The sequence below is a fragment of the Phalangium opilio genome, unplaced genomic scaffold, assembly GCF_054372755.1.
Source record: "Phalangium opilio isolate 3A_F unplaced genomic scaffold, DU_Popi_V2 ptg000078l_1, whole genome shotgun sequence".
Taxonomy (NCBI): Eukaryota; Metazoa; Arthropoda; class Arachnida; order Opiliones; family Phalangiidae; genus Phalangium; species Phalangium opilio.
Window position 1 is genome coordinate 4,512,164 of NW_028324186.1, and position 6,650 is coordinate 4,518,813.

The window sequence follows — 6,650 nt, forward strand, 5'->3', positions numbered from 1 at the left end:
GCGTAACTCTTTCCGGTTCTTCCAAATCCATGTTTGTCTGTCCTTTCCTTGGTTGAACAGAGGTTCTCATAAATCCCATATCGGTAAAAAATTCCCATTTCGGCGTATATATATCTTCTGTTCCAGTGCCACTGGTCTAGGGTTGCGAAACTTTTGTCATTTCTCGCATGAAATTGGTTCTTAAACCTTCCCAACGTGCCTTTACATCAGTTACTGGATTCAAACGTTTATTAATTAGCATTCAAAACGTTTTATTGATTAGAATTTACTAATATCACCCCCGACGCTCAGTGATACTAGTATTCGATTTCTAAACTTCACGATTAACGAACCTGAACAATCAATACTAGCACCGAATTCCTAAAAACTTGATCCCGAAGTCCACTTTTCTTGTAATCCTTGTGCTTTGGATTATGTATATGCTCATGATCTTGACGATTTCAATTAATTTCCTTGTGTTCATGGAGTTCCAGTTATATTTCTATGAAGCAAAGCCCTTAATTAACATTAAAAAACGTAAGGTAAACAAAAACTTACCTCGTTTTTCTTTTTGGAACACATATTTTAGCACTTATCTTAATAGATATTCTTCAAAAATCTTAAGCCTCTGTTTAATGTTTCCTCCCTAAACGAGCAGACGACAATAAGAAGCGAGAGTAGAAATATTACAATTTACGTCAACGATCACGTGCATATTCTCGCGTGTTTTATTGGCTATTGAACCACCCAACTTTAGTGGGCCTGACTCAAGTCGGGTAGCTACCCGATAAAAATCTGGTCCGAAATCTGACAAAAGTTGGGTCAGGTGTCGCGTTCACACTACCTGACCTGTAGGCACGACTTATCAGGTCAGCTTTGTCAGCTGACTAAAGTTGGATAGTGTGAACGCGCCATCAGTCTAAGTATGTTAATTTTAGTTAATTACAGACGTACGGCTTTGACCATCGTGATTATATGTAATAATTAGCTAGATCTCTTGGAAAACTCAGCATAACTACGTATCTGTAGTGCGGTGGTTATCACGTCCGCTTCACACGCGGAAGGTCCCAGGTTCGAGCCCTGGTAGTTACATGTCTTGAGCATTGTGATTGGACATAAGAATTAGCTAGATCTCTTGGAAAACTCAGTGCTACCACGTATCTATGGTTCAGTGGTTATCACGTCCGCTTCACACGCGAAAGGTCCCAGGTTCAAGCCCTGGTAGATACATGTTTTGACCATCGTGATTGGGCAAAACAATTAGCTAGATCTCTTGGAAAACTCAGTATAACCACGTATCTATGGTGTAGTGGTTATCACGTCCGCTTCACACGCGGAAAGTCCCAGGTTCGAGCCCAGGTAGATACACGTTTTAACCATCGTGATTAATTAGCTAGATCTCTTGGAAAACTTAGACTTACCACGTGTCTGTTATGTAGTGGTTAAAATAAATAATTAACAATTATTTCACTTCACTTGGTTTAATAATCTGACATAGGTAGCGTACTTTTTCCCTACTTTTATAACCATTAAACTAAGTAATATTAGAAGTTCAACAGATTGTCTAAAAAAGATTTTAAAAGCCACTGTAAATATAATATTAGTAAATGTCGTGAATTGATCATACAAATGGGGTTAAAGTACACCCTAAATGATGTCTTTTTGGCACTGGAAAAAACAGCATATATGGTGTTTCAATGCACCATTATATTTTAGAGTGCAAATGTATGACGGTAAAGCAAACATAATTATTCAAATTTTTACCTCTCCGAGTGACGGGTATCACGGAGAGGTTCTAATTTCGACGTGTCTGTGTGTCTGTCTGTCTGTCCGTTGTTACACCCACGTGACCGCGTTCGCACTTTGCAAATCGGAGCAAACGTGTATTCAATTTCCAGACCGCATTTACAGTCCCGGAAATTGTATTCCACTTACAGGCTATTACTCCATTGCAGGTCTAACAACTCTGTTCATTTGTCCACCCCACATGGACACCAGTCTGAACTTACTAGCTTCTAAACACCACCATCTTCTAGTCTGTCGCCCATTCCACATGGACACCAGTCTGAACTTACTAGCTTCTAAACACCACCATCCTCTAGTCTTTCGCCCATTCCACATGGACACCAGTCTGTACTTACTGGCTTCTAAACACCACCACCTTCTCGTCTTTGTCAATTCCACATGGACACCTGGCTTCTAACACCACCATCTTCTGGTCTTTGTTTTTGTCCATCCCACATGGACACCAGTCTGTACACCTGGCTTCTAACACCACCATCTTCTGGTCTTTGTTTTTGTCCATCCCACATGGACACCAGTCTGTACACCTGGCTTCTAACACCACCATCATCCTTAAGGTTAAGACATACGCGGCGATCGGCTAGGGTTACGAGAAACGTCTAGCCTTCCAATGGAGGGGTCTTCCTCCAAGGTTCACGCAATTGCGATGTTCTTATCTACAGCTGCGATTCGAATCCTTTATATACTACCTATTTGAGTAAGGCGAAACAACAGTCATATTCTTCAATTCAAACGTCAATATTAGTCAAGTCTCTCAAGGTTGTTTAATTATTCTTTTTCAAAACGATGTAACGCTCAATAAGGCGAACTACTAACGAAGAAAATATTAAATATTAATTTTATTTATTTTAATATTTGAGAAAATCTCTTTTCTCAATTCAAAATTAATACGGAAAGAGTTAAAAAGCAGTCTATTTTTTGTCTGTGTGTGTCTGTCCGTTGTCACACTAGAGCGCCGAGTTAGCAGTTCGCTTTCTTTTGATGTGTTAAGAAATCCTACAGAACCTTAACATTCACTTTTTCCATAATATAAAGTGAATATGTGGAAATCTTTTACGTAATTACGATGCATTTAGTACTTTTGTAGCTTAAACTCTGTTTCATTTTGATATTCCAAGGATGTTTTTTAATATTATTATTTGAAATGGCTGTTTATATATTACTTAAGCTATACTACATCTGTATATAGAATAATCCTTGGTTTAGTTATTTCAAGAAGAAAGCTAAGGCCTGGATTTTTTCGGGTAAATCAAGTTTGATCCGCAACAGGCTTAGTGAACCAAAGAGTAAATAATTGACACCTGAGGTGGAGTATACTTTGGGTTTTGATTATCGTGTCTGTAATGAAGGGACATTAACGGTTCAGAGTGAGCTGAAAATTAAATACACGTTTAAATAATCAGATTTAGATTTTATAATAGAAGAAAGCATCATGGTAGCAATTAGATCAGTGAAAGGGCTAATCGTTGTCGGGTTAGTGGTATGCATCAGAGAATAAAATTTAACAGAGAACTTATATATTCTTTGTAAATAATGATTTGAAACCTAGGATTAGCGGATGATTATATATTTTGACAATGTAGAGAAAACTATTCAATGGCTTAAGCCTCGTTAGACAAAACAAAGCGAAAAAATGTTGCTCTAGTATTTCGATATTGAGTCGTATACTAGTCTTTTCCCCGACTCGGAGAGGTAATATTTTGGTTTTCCCAACTTGTAATTACATTAAGACTGAAGTGACAGATATTATATAAAAACGTCTTCGTTTGGACCAAGGCCGAAAAAACAAACGATATGTGTGAGGTTTATCAATTGACTAAAGTTCAGAAATTGAAATTTTTTTCTAGTTATTTTTATCCACCCAGTCCTTAATTAATATTTAATTCAATCAACTGATTTTATTGTTAATTGATCTAGTCCCTCTAAATTAATTGAAAAAATTACATATCTACCCTTTTTCAAGAACAATTAAATTTTCCGAAAACATTTTATCATGAAATTCTTTATTTTGAAGGGATTTCGTGTCGATGCACACTAACTTGTGAGCACCTTGACCGACATAGTTTCAATTGTCGCTGGCTTGACAAATTATCAAGTTTGCACCAAAAGAAGTTTATATCTGTTTTAAGTTGTTGATAAGACTGTCGTTTACAGTGAATGTCGTCTAATTAAGACAAAGCAACAAAGTTTATCCTGTGTGGTAAAGGGTAAAGATCACATATACAGAAATACTTCTCAGTACTTGTTATATTCTTCTCAGTACTTGATATATTCATTTCCCGCAGAAATAATATGGTTAAACACATCATTCATTACTAGTTATGCCAAGAAGGTCACATTAACTCCGACACCCCCTCCCTTCCTCTATTTTCCCAATATATGGCATTTTATAATCACCAGTGGTTTCAGTGTATGGGTCATCTGAGCCGTTGCAACACACTCAGCCAATATTACCATAGACTGAGTTATGACCAAGAAATTATTAAGTACGGAAATGGAAGCTCCAGTGCAACTTTACCACCATAGAGGAGAAAATAGAAATATAGCATTTCGATATACGAAATTAAATGTATAAATTCGCGCAACACCCTTCTTTGGCATCCACGATTAAATTTTACATTTTCCATTCGAGTTATGCCAAAGTTCGCTTGCTCTTTTTAGACATCCAGTAGAACATTTCAATTATTCAATACTGGATCCTCAACACGTACTCCCTTTAAAATAATTAATTTCATGATAAAATGTTTTCGGAAAATGTAATTGTTCTTGAAAAAGCGTAGATATGTAATTTTTTCAATTAATTTAGAGGGAATGGATCGATTAGCAGTAAAATCAGTTGATTGAATTAAATATTGATTAAGGACTGAGTGGATAAAAATAACTAGAAAAAAATTTCAATATCTGAACTTCAGTCAATTGATAAACCTTACACATATCGTTTGTTTTTTCGGCCTTGGTCCAAACCAAGACGTTTTTTATATAATAATATATGTCTTACTAATAATAATTATAGTCTTTCGAGTAATATTTATTGTCTTTCTAATAACAATAATTGCATTACCAATAATATTTGTCTTTCTATTAATAATTTTGCTCTTTGTAATAATAGGTTTGGTCTTTGTAATAATAATTTTTGTCTTTCTAATAATAATTTTGGTCTTTCTAATAATAATTTTGGTCTTTGTAAAAATAATTTTTGTCTTTCAAATAGTTGTTTCCTTTCAATTTTAATTATAGTATATTGTCTCTCTAATAATCATTGAAGTATATTGTCTATCTAATAATATTTAAAGTATATTGTCTCTCTAATAATCATTGAAGTATATTGTCTCTCTAATAATCATTGAAGTATTATGTCTCTCTAATAATCATTAAAGTTATTTTCTCTCCAATAATAATTAAATTATATTGTATCACTAATAATAGTTAGAGAATGTATCTCTAATAATAAAGTATATTGTCTCTCTAATAATATTCAAAGTACATTGTTTCTTTAGTAATAATTAAAGTTTATTTTCTCTCTAATAATCATTTAAGTATATTGTCTCTCTAATAATCATTAAAGTATATTGTCTTTCTAATAATCATTAAAGTATATTTTCTCTCTAATAATCATTGAAGTATATTGTCTCTCTAACAATCATTTAAGTATATTTTCTCTCTAATAATCATTAAAGTATATTGTCTGTCTAATAATAATTAAAGTATATTTTCTCTCTAATAATATTTAAAGTATAGTCTCTTTAGTAATAATTAAAGTTTGTTGTCTCTCTAATAATAATTAAAGTATATTGTATTGTTAATAGTAATAAAATTATATTGTCTCTCTTGTAATAATTAAAGTATATTAGAGCGAAGTGCTCCACAGTCACTTGCTGACGTCACCACCCGTCATCAATCTTCATCATTGTACACCAACTTTACTGTTCCTCTCGCTCAGTTTCCAGGTCCTACCGCATTTGTTTTTGCTGCTCACTTGTCCCGCGATGGCCGTTTGGCTTCAACCAAAAACCCATTCAAGCCTGTGAAGACTGGGTCTGCCACTATCACTAAGCTCAAAGCAATAACTAAATTGTCGCCTCAACGTTCCGTTGCTCTCCAAAGACTAACAGTACACACTCTCTGAAGAAGCTGGTATAATGACTGCTCAATGTATTCGACTTAAACCTAAAAACCAAGTGGCAGACCATTCCTCTTTTTACGTAAATTGTACTGATGCTAATGAGTTTGAAAAACGTTCTGATCTGGCCATTACATTGCATAATCACTGACTTCCACGGTGTTCTTCCGGATACTCACAAACATAGCTCTGGATTAATTGATACTACCGATCAAACTTATGAATAATATTATGACAGAGTTTGCCATTGCTTACCAAGATGTTCGCGGTCTTCATACAAAATCTGATGAGTTTTTCAGAGAAATTGTTATCATGGACTTGGACATAATTTGTATCACAGAAACGTGGTTGAATTATTCACATTTTTCAAGTGATTATTTTCCGTCCCAATACACGGTACATCTTGCCGATCGCCTTGACCCTCAACTTTAAAAATGTTCGAGGTGGGGCTCCCTGATTGCTATAAAGAATTCTATTGTTTGCCTTCAGGGCATGCCCTTGAGGCTACTTCTGAAAGTGTGTTTGTAGATATTAAACTTGATTCCCGTCGTTCCCTTATTCCGGGCACTACCTATCTTACCCCCAGTATTTCTAACTTGGAGTACAAAGAGTATAATAACCGATTAGAATCTTTCATAGACTCCTCCTTGACAAATGTAATTTTACTCGGTGATTTTAATCTACCGGGAGTTGATTGGAAGCTTTATGGCTGTCAGGGCTGCTCCTCCCTTTTCCAAGCTAAAGCTAC

At 35.1% G+C, this 6,650-nt stretch overlaps 1 non-coding gene across 1 annotated transcript; it reads left to right on the plus strand.

The window, feature by feature from the left end:
- Positions 1-1,274: 1,274 nt before the first annotated feature.
- On the plus strand, positions 1,275-1,347 carry TRNAV-CAC (transfer RNA valine (anticodon CAC)). Its single transcript has one exon. It is a non-coding gene; the product is annotated as a tRNA-Val (tRNA).
- The last annotated feature ends 5,303 nt before the right edge of the window (positions 1,348-6,650 follow it).